At 42.3% G+C, this 19,229-nt stretch overlaps 1 protein-coding gene across 1 annotated transcript in view; it reads right to left on the reverse strand.

Moving 5' to 3' along the window:
• The window catches only part of RASA3 (RAS p21 protein activator 3), a 131,822-nt gene that overhangs the window by 85,309 nt on the left and 27,284 nt on the right, over positions 1-19,229 (reverse strand). The window lies entirely within an intron of this gene.

Raw genomic sequence — 19,229 nt, forward strand, 5'->3', positions numbered from 1 at the left:
CTTCCCAGATGACAAAGCATACAAAGGTGGGAAGAAGTGAGCCTCTTTTTTTATCAAGTATCCATGTGGAGATATGCACTGTATTAGGTTCATAGTGAGACAGAGAAGGTACACACACACACACACACACACACACACACACTGTAAAATCACATTTGACTGGGAACATAGAATACTGAGCATGTAATTTTAAAATGCCATCTCATTCTTAAAACTGCACCAGCTGAAAAAGCTGAAAAACATCTTCATGTATGCGACAACGGCCACGAGAGTTCTAGTAGCACAAGGATGAAGAAACCCCAGCTAAAGAATCATGGCAAGAAAAAATGATGGACTATGCAGAACTGGCAAAACTGACATATAAGCTACGGGACAAGGATAACTGTGACTTTAAAGATGAATGGGAACCCTTTACAAAGTGTTTGAAGACACAACAAAGCAAAATGGACTCCTTGGCTGGCTTTGAATAAACATTCACAAAGTTTTTATTGATAATAATCAGCTAAATAGTTTGAGGATCTATACAACTGTGTAACATGCAGAAAACAGCATTCTCAGAGAAATCAAAGACTGGAACTGAGGGAAGTCGGGGGGTGGGGGTGGGTTTTGTAGGGGGGTGGGGAGAATAAGGATGATATGTTTCTGGATAATATGTTTTGTTTTAATTTTGAATAAAAAAAGTTTAAAAAAACAACAACTGCAACAGCTACTGCCCTAAACCATTACTTTTGACAACTGACAATACTAAGCTATCTGAGCCGACAAAACCACACTCCTTTGCAAGTCTCAGCGCGCACCATCTAGGAGAGGTCCACAGTGCAGCAGCTTCTCAAAGCGGCATCAACCACTCCTGCCACAGGAAAAAGTGTAAAAACGTGGATTTGTCTCACGTTTCATAGGGCTGGTGCCATTTTGCCTCCACAAGAACAAAGAGTCATAGCGCACCAATAATAATAATAATAATAATAATAATAATAATAATAATAATTTATTTGTACCCCGCCCATCTGGCTGGGTTTCCCCAGCCACTCTAGGCGACTTCCATAGAAACCAAAAATACACTAAAATATCACACATTAAAAATTTCCCTGAACTGCTGCCTTAAGATGTCTTCTGAATGTTTATCGCTTTGACATCTGATGGGAGAGCGTCAGAAAGGGTCCACTACTCAGTTTGGTGCAGTAGAAGTCAGAAGCCTGTTAGAAAACGAATTCAACTTTCCCTTTCACCCCTTAAAACTTGCAAATGGTTTTCTTCCAAGGAGAAGCCTTTTCTGCTCCCTTGAGGATTTCCAGAAGCAAGCGCTCTATGTTTTATTGTGTTTCTGCAGTAGAGAGAGAGATTATCATCAGGTGATACACAAAACCTAGAACACTCTCTCCTGATAAGATACCAAGGGGTAGCAATTTGTGAGCGGATGGGTGAATCTTTTTTGCAACCACGTCTGAATGTGTAAATGTAAAAAGCAGAGACATCACCTTGCCAACAAAGGTCCGTATAGTTAAAGCTATGGTTTTCCCTGTAGTGATGTATGGAAGTGAGAGCTGGACCATAAAGAAGGCTTATCGCCGAAGAATTGATGCTTTTGAATTATGGTGCTGGAGGAGACTCTTGAGAGTCCCATGGACTGCAAGAAGATCAAACCTATCCACTCTTAAGGAAATCAGCCCTGAGTGCTCACTGGAAGGACAGATCCTGAAGCTGAGGCTCCAATATTTTGGCCACCTCATGAGAAGAGAAGACTCCCTGGAAAAGGCCCTGATGTTGGGGGAAATTGAGGGCACAAGGAGAAGGGGATGACAGAGGACGAGATGGTTGGACAGTGTTTTTGAAGCTACAAACATGAGTTTGACCAAACTGTGGGACGAAGTGCAAGACAGGAGTGCCTGGCGTGCTCTGGTCCATGGGGTCACGAAGAGTTGGACACAACTAAATGACTAAATAACAACAAAAACTGAATGTGTTAAGATTCAGGTCTCCAGTTGGAACAGTTGAGATGGCAGGCATGGATCCACTCTATGAATTACCACCCAATTTCAACGGAACTGGAGGAAGGAACAGGAGAGAGACTAGCAACAGCAGCTGATAACTACGACAATAGGCCCAAATGAGTCAAGCGATACTACCTAACCATGTACAATTCCTGCTGTAGGTAAGGTGGGGGAAATTTATCTGGCTTGAATTTTAATGAGAAACTATCTATCTTGCAATTCTTGAGCCAATACCTCCTAATACCATTCCTTTTAGGTTCTACCCAAGACTGTAAGTCCTATTTGAGTGTTCTTTTTACTGGCATGTAAGTAAACATATGGGGGTGAGCATGGGCATGCTGCCAAGCCCCGCCTCCTCCAGCACATCTCTTTTCCCCAGTCAGGGTTTTGGATTGCATGGGGAATTGCCGCAAGTGGAGGAGGTTCCCTGCTTCAATGTTTACCCTCAAATTCCAGGAGAGTTGTGACTTGGCATGAGGGCGACACACTAGAGCTTGCTCCCCTCTTGCACTCCTGTTTACATGTGAGTAACCCGAATGCCCACATGGGGCTTGCATTTACTTAACTGTTTTGAGAATACGTTTCCATCCTATTCCCCAAAACATTTGAATGAGTCAATTCAAAAGGCCTATGTCAGGTGAATGCTTTTACACTTTTCATCGCAAGCCTGAAACCAGAACATTAGTAAAAGAAAGAGATTAACTTTCTAACAAATGCGTGCATAAAAAAGGAAGTACCACGTCATCTTGAAAAACGAGACAGTCTTTTCAGTAATGTGTGGGAATTTGTCAGTTCTTCAGTGAGATATTCTTGAGTGCTCAATCCATTTCCAGTTTCCATGGATTATTACAGTGATGCTCTGAAATCCTGGAGACCACCGCAATTAATAAGACCGTCTCACCATGCAGCATGAACTGCATAGATGTTGCCTCAGGCGCTCTAGAAAATTTGAAACCAGTGCCCTAGTGTTGGTGAATGCTTTTCACATCGACTTCTCTGCCACAGAACCTGTGTGCACTGTAAACAAACCAACAAACCAACAAAAAACCCTATGACAGAGTGGCCAAACTTTTCATACCAAGTGGGGCCACAAGAGTACTTTGACATGGAACCCACAGGTCGCACATGGCTTTGTTGCATGCTCAGGGGGCAAGGCAAAGATCTGACCCCACCTCTCTGCCCAAACCCACCTTCCCAAAGCCAGCTGAGGCACCAGACTTTGGGAAGGAGAAGCAATGCTCTGGCTGGATCCTAGAGCCTTCCAACCCCTTTCCCAAACTTGGGAAAGAACTGACTAGGTTTCGGGAAAGAGGAAGGAGGACTTTAGGACCCTGTCAGAGACCTCATAATGGAAGAATGGTGTGATATAAAAGCACAACCAACCAATCAATCAATCAATCAATCAATCGACTAAACCCCTGTGACACTACTGCAACACACAAGCAAGTTCCTTACAAGCGAGGGAAAGGCATGTGCTTAAATGTTTTTAAAAGATAAAGGGACCCCTGATAGTAAGGGACCCCTGATAGTTAAGTCCAGTCGCAGACGACTCTGGGGTTGAGGTGCTCATCTCGCTTTACAGGCCGAGAGAGCTGATGCTTTTCCACAGACAGTTTTTCCAGGTCATGTGGCCAGCATGACTAAGCCCCTTCTGGCGCAATGGAACACCGAAACCAGAGCAGTGCACAGAAATGCCGTTTACCTCCCCGCCAGAGCAGTACCTATTCATCTACTTGCACTTTTTTGGGTGTTTTCGAACTGCTGGGTTGGCAGGAGCTGGGACCAAGCAACAGGAGCTCACCCCGTCGCGGGGATTCGAACTGCCTACCTTTTGATTGGCCAGACCAAGGCTCAGTGGTTTAGACTACAGCGCCGCCCGCGTCCCACTGAAATATTCTTATTAAGTCCCAAAACTGGGCGCTGGTAACTTCCGGCTCCATTTAAAAGCCTGGGCTCATATCCTATCCCGGGGTGGATGGAGTGTAATTCGGGGAAGGGGGAGGGAGGAAGAGAATCATAGAATAGATATCCAAGAAGTGAATTCTCCTTATAAATCTTTTTTTATGAATAGTGGGCGAGGAGTTCAATTTTTATGTGTGTCATAGGAAGGAATGAAAGACAAACCCCTGTGTGGCGGAAGCCACACACTAAACCTCATAATTTAATCTGCTTCACTACATAACAAGGTGCTGGCAGGCAATGCTCACATTAGGAACAGGTCAGTTGAAAATCTAGGGTTCTGGCTGCCGAATCAGTATGCAGATGGCTGTGTGCATGACCTGATTTAGAAACCTAATACTGCCGGCCTTTCAACAGTTAGAGGCTGTGTGCGCGCACATGCATCCATTCACACACATTAAGGATTTTTGCTCTATTTAATACCTAGAAATAAACCACCAGAGATAATCCCAGTTAAGGAAATGCACTAATTTTAATCACAACTCTTATTAAAACGAACCACCATTTTAATATGACAGCCATGGCCAGCCAAGGGGGGAGGGGACAGGGAGGGGCCGCTGCCCCCCCAATCAACAAAAATAAATAAAAATACATAGCTAACTGAGGTTCTGCTCCCCTCCAACAAAAGGCCTGCGCCCCCTAGCAAAAATCCTGGCTACGCCCATGATCACAGCCGGTTGCATTTTGCTTGCAAAGGTACACCTCCTGGAATGAAACAAAAAAGAACTGAGACCGGACAGCATTACATAGGATGTGAACCAAAGCAACATTAAAGCCAACATGCATAGATTTATTTTAAAATGAAGCACATGTGCATTATCTCTTCGTTTTGTTTTCTGTGGCAAGCCGCGGTGGGTTTTCCTTTCAATCCTGACTTAATGTTTCCTGCATGTGCAGTTGGGAATTGGCCCAAAGGAAGTAAAGGCGGGTTTGGGGGTGGGGGGGTGAACTCTGGGCTGCTCAAGAAGTACAATCGCCTAATGTAACAGCATCGTATTCCTAGTAAATGCAATGAAATATTGCTTCTCGTGGTCTCGTCTAATGGAGCTCCTTTGCTATCCAAGTTCAGACATACGTGAACCAGTTAAACAACTTGGTTCCCCAGCCCCCTATTTTTAACCTGTCATCGGCATTGCCTGAAAAACTGCATGGGGCTTAAAAGCCTCCGCTGTTCTTTCATTTCCACCACCAAGCCAGACCAATAAATATCATTCCAAACTACTCTTTCACAGCTTGTATGCCATTTTAGCATTTCCACTGTTCTTGATAGCGACATCTAACAGCATGGAACTGTGATCTCATTTTCTATTTCGGTCAGATGTTCTTGTTAGAAGTTTCACAGCAGTGCTTGGCAGCAGTTATTTAAAAAGTGGAGCGTGTTAATTACACGCATAGCATTAAAGCTTGTGAAAAATCTTCTCAGTTCATTTTTATGCGCACAGATAGATACACATATATTAAGCTTTCCTAATCATGCATTATCGTGGTCTCAGCTTGAAGGCTTTTTTACAGATGCTAATTTCAGTACTTTAAAGCTCTGGGCTGAGTGAGAACATTTCCCCTCTTGTATTTATCTGATTGCCTAGACTAAGATGAGATGGGCATCTCTCACATTTTGCACTACTTTAAGATTAGCTGTTATGGATGCTAAAAGATAAGGAGTGCACTTTTATCTGGGAATAAGTCCCATCGGACACAAGAGACGTGGTCTAGTTTACTTTGTTTGATATCTATACCCTATTTTTTTTCTATTTAAAAGGGTTGGAGTGGTTTACAACAAAAATACAACAAAAGCAAACAATTAAAGTCACATAATTGGTTAAAAACAAAAAGCAGAGTATGCTTTAACTAGGTCTCCACAAGAGAGCATTTAGAGTTCTGTAAAAAAACAATCCTGGTGCCACAACCAAAACAGCCAGGGGAAGAGAGAAACTTGTGTTTGCGCGTATTCAGAAGAAAACTGATTTCACTCTGACATTCTTTATACCAAGCTTATGAATCCAGCAATAGCATGATTGGTGTCCAATGCTCCAGAAGATCAGAAGCAGCTTTTGGGTACCAGGCAGCAGATATTCTTAAGCAAGGATACAGATGATGATGATGATGATGATGATGATGATGATGATGGAAAGCTTAAGATTGCAATTGTATACACCAGGTGCAAGTGAATCACAACTTGGATCAGCCCCAGCAAGCCAATATTAGGGATTATGGAAGTTGTAGTTCAGCCACATCTAGCAGGGACGAAGGGTCTCCACATCTGATATACACTCCTATCTGGGGTAAGTACCATTTAATTCAATGGAGATTACTTTTCAGTAGACATGCATGGGATTGCACTGCTAATGACTTATTTGAGCCCACAATAAATGTCATACGCTGTCCTGCCATTTTATGGTTTCTCTGACTTAGCATATTAACCACGCTGGCGTCCTCTTGAAGTTGGCTGTGCATTTCCTAATCTGTGGTGTGCATTCCAGCTAAGCTTTTATTATAGTGGTTTTAAATGATCTTCAAGATCCAGAAGAGATTGGCTCCTCCCTTCCAACTTCCTTTTAACTAACCTGCTTCTTCCCCCTAGAGGTTTCCTCTTTTGGAATTAAATGTGACCACGTTAAAGTTATTTTTAGATGAACGGTTTGAGACAGGAAACTTAAGCATCTACTAATGCATGCCTAAATTTGACACAGATCCAAACTGCAGGCATTCAAGAATTTCTGACTACAGTCCTAGATCCCCAAACTGTCATTTATAAGAGGATGGTGATCAGAAATACAGCGTAGCTGCATGAGAACAAGAATCCCATCTAGTCCAGTAGTCTCCTTCTGAGGTATAGGAAAGATAAAGAACTCAAAATCATGTGATTGCCTTCCTATAACTCTCAGAGGATATCAGCCTCTGAGATGCCAAGCTCCTATCCACAACTTCATGAAGCTATAAATTTCAGCACATTGCTTTGAACACAATGACTTCTTTTTGGCGTCCAATGGAGCTTCCCCATGTACAGGAATGGCAACTGCATATGCGCTGGGCTCTGGGACCTGTGTAAGTAAAGCTGCCCATTTTAGAACACGCACAGCAGAGGTGTGTGTGGGGGAAACCATTTCCTTAATGGGATTTTGAGCAGAGCAGCAACCTCCACATTCCTGAGTTCACATCAAATTTAGCCAAACCTGCTCTAAGACAGTAACTACAAAATCACCAAATCATCAGAGGGTGTAAGAGTAATGTGAACTTATGAAGCCATATACTGACAGGAAACTACAAGTCAAGAATCAGGAAGACTTTCTAGACATCATAAAAGCTGTAAAATGTGGCCTCTGCCAGCAATTCTTCTCCTGCTAATTATGCATCCCACCTGGTAAAAGTTTTAGTGGTGACTGTAATTTCCAAATCTGCTCAGAGACGTTTGCATTGAACACTTCATGCTCTCAGAGAAAGAGCCTTTTCTCTAACAGAAAATGCCACAAAAGTGAAAAGCAAGTGAACACCAGACGTTATTATGTTACTAATTGTTAAATTGCTTTTGTTTTTTTAAAAAATAAAATCCCGCAGTTTAGTTAGCTAGGGTTGCCTTACGTCAGGAATTTCTCAGACATACCCTGAATACTGACTCCCAATACTTTGGCCATCTCATGAGAAGACTCCCTGGAAAAGACCCTGATGTTGGGAAAGATGGAGGGCACAAGGAGAAGGGGACAACAGAGGACGAGATGGCTGGACAGTGTTCTCGAAGCTACCAACATGAGTTTGACCAAACTGCGGGAGGCAGTGGAAGACAGGAAGGCCTGGCGTGCTCTGGTCCATGGGGTCATGAAGAGTCGGACACGACTGTACGACAACAACACCCGGAATACTGCAGTCCAAAGCAGTGTCTGGGTGGAACTCGGCAAAATGTCCGGGAAAATCCGTACATCCTGGCAGTGTCCCTTTTGCCGATTTCCCTTAAAAATAGCAGCCCTAAGTTAGCAAACCCTGCTAAAAGGAAGTACCCATATGTGTGTGTGGCAAAAGCTAGACGTTAAGAGAGCCATATGAATACTTTGCTTACTTCTTCTCAATTATCTACTAAAGCATCAGCTTTGTGCTTCTTCTCTTTATGAAGAGAAGGCGAGCGGTATAAACAAACACACCTGTACCGCAGTGAGGGAAGTCATTCGGTGGTGGCAGGAACTACTGCTATAGCTAAAGCTACACTGGGCAAACAGTCTAGCGCATTGCTGATCACATCATTTAATGTGGATGGAGTTTTGTAAAGACTGTGTGGGCCAGAGATGCATCATTTCATAGACGGAGTGCCAAATGAACCAAACTCATAGCACCCATGTGGGCGGGACTCCGTTGCCTTGGTGAGACTTTGGCCATAGTTCTTACCTGATAACTGACTCCAAGACTAGATGTATTGGGGGGGGGGGGATATGTCCATACACATGTAACAATTTACTATCTCTCCTTTCCAGTGGCTGCTTTCATCATATGAAAAGAACATACCATATTTTTCGTTCTATAGGACGCACCTAGTTTTTAGAGGGGGAAATCTTCTCCCAGAGCTTCTTGGGGCTGCGGGGGAAGCCCGGGTTTCTCTGCCAGCTCCAAAGAGCAAAGAAGCCAAGACAGCGAGCAAGATCCATCCCGCTCGCTGCCTTGGCTTCCTCTTTAGCCTGGCCGCGTCAGTCCTTTCTCCCTCCTAGGGAAAAGCCCGCGAGAGCCGCGCGAAGCTTATGTGCAGCTCTTGGGGGCTTTTCCTGCCTGCCTCCCCCCTGCATTTGCTCCATAGGACCCACAGACTTTGCCCCTTAGTTTTTAAGAGGGGAAAAGTGTGTCCTATGGAGCGAAAAATATAAGTGAAAAGCTTATAAGACATAACAGGAAGCCAATATATGACTAGTCTTGTAAGATATCAATAAATTACTTCATGCAACTTGGCCCTCCTGGGGAAAAAAAGCATGTAATCTTACATATAAAGACCTATATACTGTAAGATTAACAATGCAATCACATGCATGCCTATTCAGAAACAAATGCTATTGAACTGAATAGGACCAACTCCAGGAATTCATAGTTCCCTGACTATGGAATAAGTGTCCATTGCTATTCTCCATTGCTCCATATACCGACCAAATACATCTCCTTTGTGGAGTATTTTTTTAAAATAAAGTATCTTTAGCCCCACCCACTCTACAAGAAACGCAATGTCGATTTTATTTTTGTAACAGCTGATAAAGTTGAACATTGACTTGCCCAGATCCACTTATGAGTTTCTCACATCCAAACCCAACAATATACTTACTTTCCTCATTATTACACCAGCTTTCTAATGCAACAGGAAATTTCATTCTGAATGTTAATGACATTCAGAATGTTGATGTTTTTTCTTTTCTTCTGCTATTCACATCATTTAAACTCTTATTAAAGTACTGCAACAATGTTTAAACGTCTTCATAGCAGTAAACTGCTTTAGTGGATACCATAATTTTTTCCTAGAAGACACTTATATGCATCCAACTAACATTTCAGTTTTTGTTATATTTACAATAAAAGTGTGCATGAATTTTACAGAACCTAAACAAACATCTGAAGATCAAATTTGTTGTAAATTATGAAATGCAACATGATGAAATCTCACTTTAGCAAAAAACCGAATTGCACCGTAAAATACTATATGGTACAAATGCTGTCGGAAGGCAGAATAGAATTAATCTGGATATTCAGCAGTTCTGGCTAATTTTTCATTTAGTACTCTAATAATTTTACCACTTAAGCTGTCCTGCATTCAATGGCCCACTTTCAGAGGAGATAACGGCTTCTCTGCCAATGAACTGCTTTGTCATGGATAAATGAACTACATAATCAGGCCAGGCAAAAATCAGACTGTATTGACCCAAATAAGATATATTTTCTCATAAGTATAGGCCGCTGCCAAAATGCTAAGAGACATCACTCCTTTCATTCAAAAAGCTGGCAGGCAAGTTCAAAGCCATTCAGAACAAAAGAGAACAACAGAAGGACTGAGGTGTTTTGGTTTTAAAACAGAATAAAGCAAATTCTTATATTTGTAGCTTTGAAATGTACACAACCTTCACAGTGTTTCCCATGGGATAGGTTTATCACAGACAGTCAAACCTCGGAACTCAAACAGCTCCGTTCTCAAATGTTTTGGCTCCCGAACAGTGAAAATCTGGAAGTGCTTCAGTTTTCGAACGTTCCTCAGAAGTCTAATAGCTTCCAAGGTGCAGTTCCCCCCCCCCCCAATTACTTTGCAGCCAGTCCACTGATCCTTGGTTTTCGAACGTTTCGGAAGCCAAGCAGTCTTCCAGAACGGATTACGTTAAAAAATGGAGGTTCCACTGTACAAGTTTCCTTCCAGACTAGCAGGTTTGGATTGCACAGGATTTGCCAAAATGTTTGGTACCCGACAGGCTACTGCCATTTCAAATTACCAGATTATCTGGAAATAGCTGCAATAGCCTGAATGGGCAGTTCTATGGATCCAGCCTTCAGTAAATAAACAGAAACCAAATGGCGGCATATTTGAAGGAAGTGGAATCGAAGGCTGACATTTCCCAAAAGTATGGTGGTGGGCTCTCATTTATTTTAACCACAGAGTCTCTATGTCACAATCGTAGTTTATCATGACAGCTGGTTTGAAGTAATTCTTGGGGATATATTTGGAAAATTATTTCCCTGTGTCTATGTACCTGGTGTCCAAGTGTGTGTTTTGTGCACGGCAAAAAAGCTTCCAAATGGGCCTTGGTGTTATTTCAGAATTAAAAATAAAGCTCTTTCTTCCATGAGTAATGGTATTGTACTTAAGGGATGGGATCGTGTGTGGGAGGGGCCCTGCGTAACAAGTTTGTACAGGGCCATCTCAAGAATGATGACTGGACTCTAGCTCCTGTAGCAAGCACTACTGCTGCAAGAAATATGGGGTCATTATCAGTTTCATTTATTTATTTTTAAAGGCACACCTCTAAGAATTTAAATCCCAGCTTCATTCTGCTTGAATCCAATGTTGGAATGACCTCCTTGCAACAGAAGGTTTTTCAGACATTGGCTAGTGATAGAAGTTGGCTTTGTTTTAGAAACCAGTTTTTTAACCATCCCCACCCACGGAATTCATCCAAAGTATACATTTCTGTTGGTGTTGTCCACAGGCTGAATGAGAAGAGACAACTAACTGGAGGTATTTTTTAACTTCTAATGGTTGCCAGTTTGCTTGTATATACTTGATGAGGGCAGTGGTCCCTGTCTGAAGCTCCAATTCTATGCACACTTACTTGTGAGCAAGTCCTGGTGAATAATATGGGTCTTCCAAGTAAATATATGTAGGCTATACATATAGACCCACTGCTTTGCTCTTCTATAGTCTTTCCTATATGTACTATGGTGACAAAAACAACTAGGGAACACTAATATTTATGCTGCATATTAGGAGAGCTTTAAAAATAGTGATATGGAATGAAGGTTCAAGTGCACGAAGGCGAAATATTCCACTTATCAAATATAAAAACATAAAAAGGATACTATCATGCAAAGAGCAACCAAATCGTGTTCCAAATTCTTACAAATAAGCATAGTTTTTCCTCTGCCTGAAAGCAGCAGCCATAGAAACTCAACACATACTGTAAATCAAACACCAAATAACGCACAGCATGATGCCTTTTTAACACAGCATTCCCCCCAAAAGTGACTAATTTGAACTCTGCAAGAGACGAAATATCACATGAGTCTTGATCCGAGAAATGAACTCCAACCAAGACTGATTCATCCTATAGTATATTGAATGTGATGAAAGCCAAATGCTAAGATTGTTTTGCTTCACAAATGCTCATTTATCTCTAAGTGAAACATGAATGTGTTTACTTACTCTTTCCCTCCTTAACTCTTTGTAGTTGGGAAGTAAATTGTTTACCACTATGGCTATTAGAACAGAACATTTCAATTCAGATTGGGCGGGGTGTGTGGGTGGCTTTTGTTTTTAAAGAGGGACAAAAGTCAAAATGCATGCATGTAAAGTTTGTGGGGCTGTGGTCCAAGAGCGCGCTTTCTCTGTGGTGGGCCCATGTTGTGGAATGCCCTCCCTTCCAAGGCATGCCTCCGCTCATCACTGTATACATTTCAACCATGAGTCAAGAAGCATCTTTTTGCCTAGGACTTTAGGGCGGCAGAGGATGAGCACAGAATCTCTCTCTTGATTCCTTTTGCTAGCTTTGGTTGCTGTTTGGTACAGTTTAATTGATGTGTTTACCAGGCATTAAGAAGTTTTATGTGTTAACGGACTACACAGTGAATGGCAAGCTGTAAATGCACAGAAACAAACTGAAGACCAACATATAAAGTATTTTTAAAACAAAACGAAGCAAAACAATTTTGTTTATCAATTCATCTTTGCTTTGGGCTAAAAGAGGCTTTGAAAGCATGCAGGAGAAATGAAGCATGCAAGTTCTCCTATGGCAGAGGAAACACCTGAACCTGCCATGCCTAGATATAATGGTGTTCTCTTTGTGTTGGGCTTGGCAGGGGGAGATGTGTAAGCTCAGCACTGGGCAGTCAAAACAAGCGTGCAAGGAGGAAGATCAAATCTTCCCACTGGTTTACCAAGTTTGAAGTCATTCTCAGTGATACATTAGGAATTGGGGGGGGGGGGAATCTGGTCTAGAGGTCATCAACACAATATGATATGAAGGCATGGCTAGTTAAATATGCAAAGGACAAACAGCAACTTGGCATAAATAGTATTTAACAAATAATATTTAACCTACTGCGAAAGTGTATTTATCCCAACTTGTTTGTTCTTTTCAGGTTTGATTTCCTTTCGTTTTGCTTTACTTTGGGTTACATATGCAAACCAAATTCTTGGCTTGTATCCCTCATTGCTCTGTAACCGAGTGGTCGTGTTTCTGGGTGGCACTGAGTATCTGGATCCACTTCAGTTGGGGTTTGAGGCCTGGTTTGGGGGCAGAACTGGCTTTGGTTACCCTGACAGGTGTCCTGTATTGGGAGAGTGACAAGGAGAGTGTAACCCTGCTGCTCTCGGCAGCTTTTGATCATGGTATCCTGCATCCACGGAGTGGTCCTGGTATCGGAGGAACTGTTCTACAGCGGTTCCATTCCTCCCTGTGTGGTTGACCCAATAGGGGGTCCCAATTGGGGGAGTGGGTCTTCAACCCCCTGGCACTTGTGCTATGGGGTTCTTTGGGGCAACATTTGTCCTCCTGTGCTTTTTAAAAATATCTATATGAAGCCATTTGCACAATGGTCATTCGGAGTTTTGGAGCATGGTGCCATTGGTAAATTGGCAATATGTAGCTCTATTTCCTCCATAACATCTGAACCAGGAGAGGCTGAGGAAGCTCTGGACAGGGGCCTTTATGCAGTGGTGGACTGGGTGAGGGCCAATAAACTGAGTTTGAACCCTGGGAAGGTGGAGACTTCGTAGGATGGTGTCATTGAATCAATTTCTTTTTTCAAGACAGACACTTAAACTGACAAATTAGAAATCCAATTCAGACCTCGAGGAAAATTGTGGCATGAAAGTCAATTTTAAATATGAACTTTATATGAATCTGTGGTCCTGTGCAGACATGTTTTAAGAATTTTCTATATTGGTTAATATAGCAAATACATACATAGGGTGGTATTGAGCTAGATTTTACTCAAGAGTAGACTCATGGAAATGAATGAGCATGACTAAGTTATGTCCATTAATTTCAATGGGTCTCTTCTTTGTAAAACATCACCGAATACAACCCATCATGCTTAATCACAATTAAAAATAAACTACAGTTACGGTTTATGGCTGCACTGGACATTTATTTCCAATCCCTTCGCAAGTTTTGTCCTCATGTTTCCAAAGGGGGTGTCCCACAACTGCGAAGGTCAGCTGCTTACAATGCAAAAATGGAAATAGCAGTCTTAAAACGAGAATTTCTGAAATTGTATCTAATTTGGCTCATACACCACATTTTAGTAGTTCTTCCTGCTACTGTTTTAAAGTTCTTTCTATATATTTCAGAGGCACACACTGTCACTTTAATTAACACTTCAATAATTGGAGATCCTGGGATAATTGCTTAGTTCCTTTTGCTAGTTCATTGTCTCCTTCAGATATGATAACCTGGATTTTTAAAGGCTGCACGGCTTAGTATATGCACTGATAAACTGTTTACCTTTTCTAGTGTTCCACAAGTAACTAGGTATAGTTAAAGTTATCACCTACCTTTCACCATCAGGACCCAGGGTGGGTTGAAACAATATAAAATCAATATTTAAAACAAATTATGTGGCCTGGTAGTGGATGCAGCTGGCAGCTGGAGCGCTAACTGGGAACAAAACCTCCATGAGGCAGGGTGTGAGTGTGTGTTTGCCTCATGGACATATGGTGACAAGGCATTGAAACACTTTAGTGCATCATACAGACACATAACAGATTGGGACTCGCTAACTCCTGGCTCAGACTAGACTTTGTAGGATAAAAAGGAGGCGGTTAGCCACAATCCCCAAGGCATGTCACAACACTCAGAAGACCCATCACTATGCAGAAACCCTACAGTTGTTTCACCACGTCACCACCTCAAGGGATAATCTGAAGCCACCAGGTGATATTGGGTCTTCTCCCATGTAGAAAAGGGGAAAGATAGCTTAATTCAGCCATTTCAGAATGACCCCATTTATTAAGGTTGACCCCTCCTTTTAGCAGACACACAAAAAAAAGCAAAATGACAGGGATCAATCAAGAGCCTGAAGCTGTTTATTTTTTCCCAGCTGGCTGCCTTTTAGTAGTAGATGGCTTTCTAAATTCTACATGACTGGCATAGTATATAACCAGCCACAACAAAAGTGAAAACAGTAATACAGTGGTACCTTGATTCCCGAATGGCTTGGCTCCCGAACAAATTGGCTCCCGAACGCTGCAAACCCAGAAGTAAGTGTTCCGGTTTGCAAATGTTTTTTGGAAGCCGAACGACCATTTCAGCTGTTACCGTTGTTTCCAGGGCCAATCAGCCAACCAGAAGCCGTGCCTTGGTTTGCGAATATTTTGGAAGTCAAACAGACTTCCAGAACGGATTGAATTCGAGAACCAAGGTGCCACTGTCATCTGGTAATCTTGCTTAGATGTACAGGGGCCAACTTGCGCCTTTTTGCAGCTTTGGCTGGTACTCTAAACTAAGGCATGCATTGAAAAAGACAGTGACCTTGCCCGTGACCTCCAAATAGAACAACTGCAACAGGCTCTTGGTGGGGTTGCCACTGGCTTTCACAGCATCCCATGACAAAAGTTCCCAAGCGTTCCACTATATACATATTTGTGTATTAATAAGAAAATGCATCACACCCACTATTTTAGTTGAACTGATATTGTGCAATGCAGAGTTAAGCTAGAACCGAAAAGTGCACAATTAACTTGAACTGAATTACTTTCCCTTTCATTGAACATATCTCTGTATTGACATACAGTAGTACCTCGGGTTACATGCGCTTCAGGTTACATACGCTTCAGGTTACAGACTCCGCTAACCCAGAAATAGTGCTTCAGGTTAAGAACTTTGCTTCAGGATGAGAACAGAAATCGTGCTCCGGTAGTGTGGCGGCAGCAGGAGGCCCCATTAGCTAAAGTGGTGCTTCAGGTGAAGAACAGTTTCAGGTTAAGTCCGGATCTCCGGAACGAATTAAGTACTTAACCTGAGGTACCACTGTACATGAAAGAACTTCCATTTCTCAAACATCCAAAAGCTGGTAGCAGTTTCCCGCCAACCTGGCCTTCAAAAGAAAGATATCCAGAGAAAAGTTCAAGTATGTATAAAGCAATATGTGTCAGGGCAAATAAAAAGGGGATAGATTGCAGAAATATATGCTATACAGGCATAGAGATAAAATATGTTTTATGAACATTTGTCATCAGTTTCCTTTGTATAGGCAGCTTCCTCTTTAACACCATAGGATAACTGAAAAGTAGGCTGGATTTGTTGCTGCCATATCTATATCTATCAATCTATCCATGTGTGTGTGCGCGCACACACACACACACACACACACACACAGAAACTCTATAACATTAAATAAGTAACCACTAAATAGCAGGAAAAGACAGGACACACTACTGTTGGGAAACAGTCTTACAACCACACAGAAAATCTTGTGACATTTTAAAACCTAACATTCATTAAGCAAAACTACATTAAGCAAAAAAGTAAAAGGTAGAATTTTTGGCACACAAGTGAATAGCCTCAGCTATGTAAAGCATATAATCTAGGCTGCAACAGAACACATTTATGGCCTGCATGCTCAGAAGAGACTACAATTTTGTTTCTTTTAAAAGGCTTGCTAAAAATAGGATAAGGAATAAATGTCTCTGATCTGGGTGTGTCACACAGAAGAGATAAACCATTAACAAACCAAGAATGTGGTGGCTCTAGTCTGTCATCATATGAAAAAATACCCTAGAAGACTGAAGCCCATAATCTGCCCTTCAACATTCTGCAGCAGTAAGGCCTGCAAGCAGAGAGGGAATTCTAAAAATGTCTCCACAGAAAGGACAACGTGCATCAAGGCTTATATTGGCATCCTGCTTCGCTGCCCAGCAGTACTCTCCCTTCCTCAGCTGGTCTTGGAGGTGGTGTTCGAAGACTGCAGGTTCTGGGCCCACTAACTCCGTGGCAGGACTTCATGAAAACCATGGGCTGTCACAACATATCACTGGTCCAAGCACATGTGGCAGGATTGTTTACCTGGAAGAGGGTAATCTAGAAGTGGGCGGGTATTAACTTCAGTCCCTTGTCATGGTCAGATCACCTACTGTTGAAAGTCAGCCCTTTAAAAGTTTTTCCCTGGAGGACCTATGATGATGGTGGTTTATTAAAGTTGTATACCACCCTTCATGGGATGTGGGTGGTGCTGTGGGTTAAACTACAGAGCCTGGGACTTGCCGATCAGAAGGTCGGCAGTTCGAATCCCCGTGACGGGTAAGCTCCCGTTGCTCGGTCCCTGCTCCTGCCAACCTAGGAGTTCAAAAGCACATCAAAGTGATAGATAAATAGGTACCGCTCTGGCAGGAAGGTAAACGGCGTTTCCGTGCACTGCTCTGGTTCACCAGAAGCGGCTTAGTCATGCTGGCCACATGACCCGGAAGCTGTATGCTGGCTCCCTCAGCCAATAAAGTGAGATGAGCTACAGGTGGTACATGACCCCAGTCAAGCTGGCAAAAATCTATCATTTGCCCGATAATAAATGTTGGAAGTGTAAAGAGACTGAAGGTACCTTTTATCACCTTTGGTGGACATGCCCGAAGATTAAAGCCTTCTGGGAAATGATCTACAATGAAATGAAAAAGGTACTTAAATGTACCTTTCCTAAAAAACCAGAGGCCTTTCTCTTGGGCATTGTCGGCCAATTGGTGACAAAGAAAGATAGAACTTTTTTTATGTATGCCACAACAGCAGCAAGAATACTCATCGCAAAGTATTGGAAGACACAAGATTTACCCACTGTGGAAGAATGGCAGATGAAAGTGATGGACTATATGACATTGGCTGAGATGACAGGCAGAATCCGTGACCAACGAAAAGAGACGGTGGAAGAGGAGTGGAAAAAATTTAAAAGCTATCTTAAGGACTACTATAAACTTAATGAATGCTAAAATGTTGTGGTTTCCAGAAGCAAAAGGGTACAGGGATATAAGGTTAGATTATAAAAGAGAACTAAGATGATAGAGATTGGAAAGTAACAATTGGGAGTTGCTAGTTGAATTATGGACATTGGGATGCAGAGAGGGGGGGTATGGGGAAGTCCAAGAAAAGAGGTTTATGAAAATATGTTTGAAATTATACGTGTATGTTTGTCTTCTTTTTAGTGTTTGTTTGTTTTTCTTAAAAATGTTGTAAAACCAATAAAAATTTTATAAAAAAAAAAAAATAAAGTGAGATGAGCGCCGCAACCCCAGAGTCGGCCACGACTGGACCTAATGGCCAGGGGCTCCTTTACCTTTACCTTACCACCCTTCATCCAAAGAACATGGTCTGCCGTGGGAAGTTTATTAAAACACTGAAGTCAGATTTATTTACTATAGCTATCAACAATCTCCATAGAAGGAAGAAGCAGATGGCACCATAACAGGCAGAGGTAGTTAAAATTAGGCGCCCCCTCTGTCTCATTATTAAAGTGACTCCAGGAGACTGAGGGATAGGACACAGTTCGTGTATGCTTGCATGTAGCATGATCCAGTAAAAAAGGAAATAACCCCCCCCCCCCGAATTTAATGAGTTAAGCAAGTGCCTGAACAAAAATCTTTACTTTTCACTGGATGAGGCTCTGTTTATTTTACAAACAAAGTCTGGAGTGGGGGAAGCACCCAGCGGATGCTACAGACCTTTCCATACCATGCTGGTCTCAGCTGTGACTCTGCCTACACAGCAGCAGAACTCAGCCACAAAATGCAATCTGGCATTATGACAGTTGAAACAGCCCTGATCACTTTTGGCAAAACAATGAATCACAAGTGAAGCATGATTACTTTGGACCCTGTGCAGGACTTCAGCCTGCAGTTAGTGGGTACTGAAATAAAAAGCATCACCACCAAGCATTAGCCAAAGTAGGCAAATTCAGCTAAGAAAAACAAAAGCGACAAAAGAAGCCTCTTGAATAGCAGTAGACTAGGATCAGTGTTAGAATCCCATATACAAACTAGGTGCCAAATGGCTCCTTCAACCAAGGTTATTGTTGCCCAAATGGAGTGCCATTTTGGGGAAAGACAGCTCTAAATCTTGTTTTTTTCAAATGATGGGCCGACTGTGATTGATTCTCAATTAAACATCTGGCTACTTCAGATGACAGCCTTGAGCTAAGTTAAGAGCTTTGAGAACTTAAAAAGAAGAAAAACCACTTGATCTAGGGATAGTCCACATATATATTGGCCTATGGTGAAAAAAGCAAGATGGTTCCAGAAATTCATTCCGATTGTGCAGATAAAACTTCACACACAGAATTCCACAGGATGTGGTATTAGTGTATGAAAAATCAAGATCCACGGATCCCCAGGCACGCACCTCCAGATGGTGGAGATGTGAGGTGCCATCCTGGTGCTCAGGAATCACCTGATCACAAGTGGCCAATAGCCACGTGCACAATGTACCTGGCGCCTAGCTAATTTCTAACACAGACTAGGATAAGACACATTCTAAGGCCCCTATCAAACTCTCTCAGGAGACCAGGCTCTTTCACCTGAGCAACTCTTCCTTACTTCTACTTTGGCTGAGTTTATCGCCAACAAGCCTTACTCTGCCC

Source organism: Podarcis liolepis (genome assembly GCF_965112155.1).
Source record: "Podarcis liolepis genome assembly, chromosome: 4".
Taxonomy (NCBI): domain Eukaryota; kingdom Metazoa; phylum Chordata; class Lepidosauria; order Squamata; family Lacertidae; genus Podarcis; species Podarcis liolepis.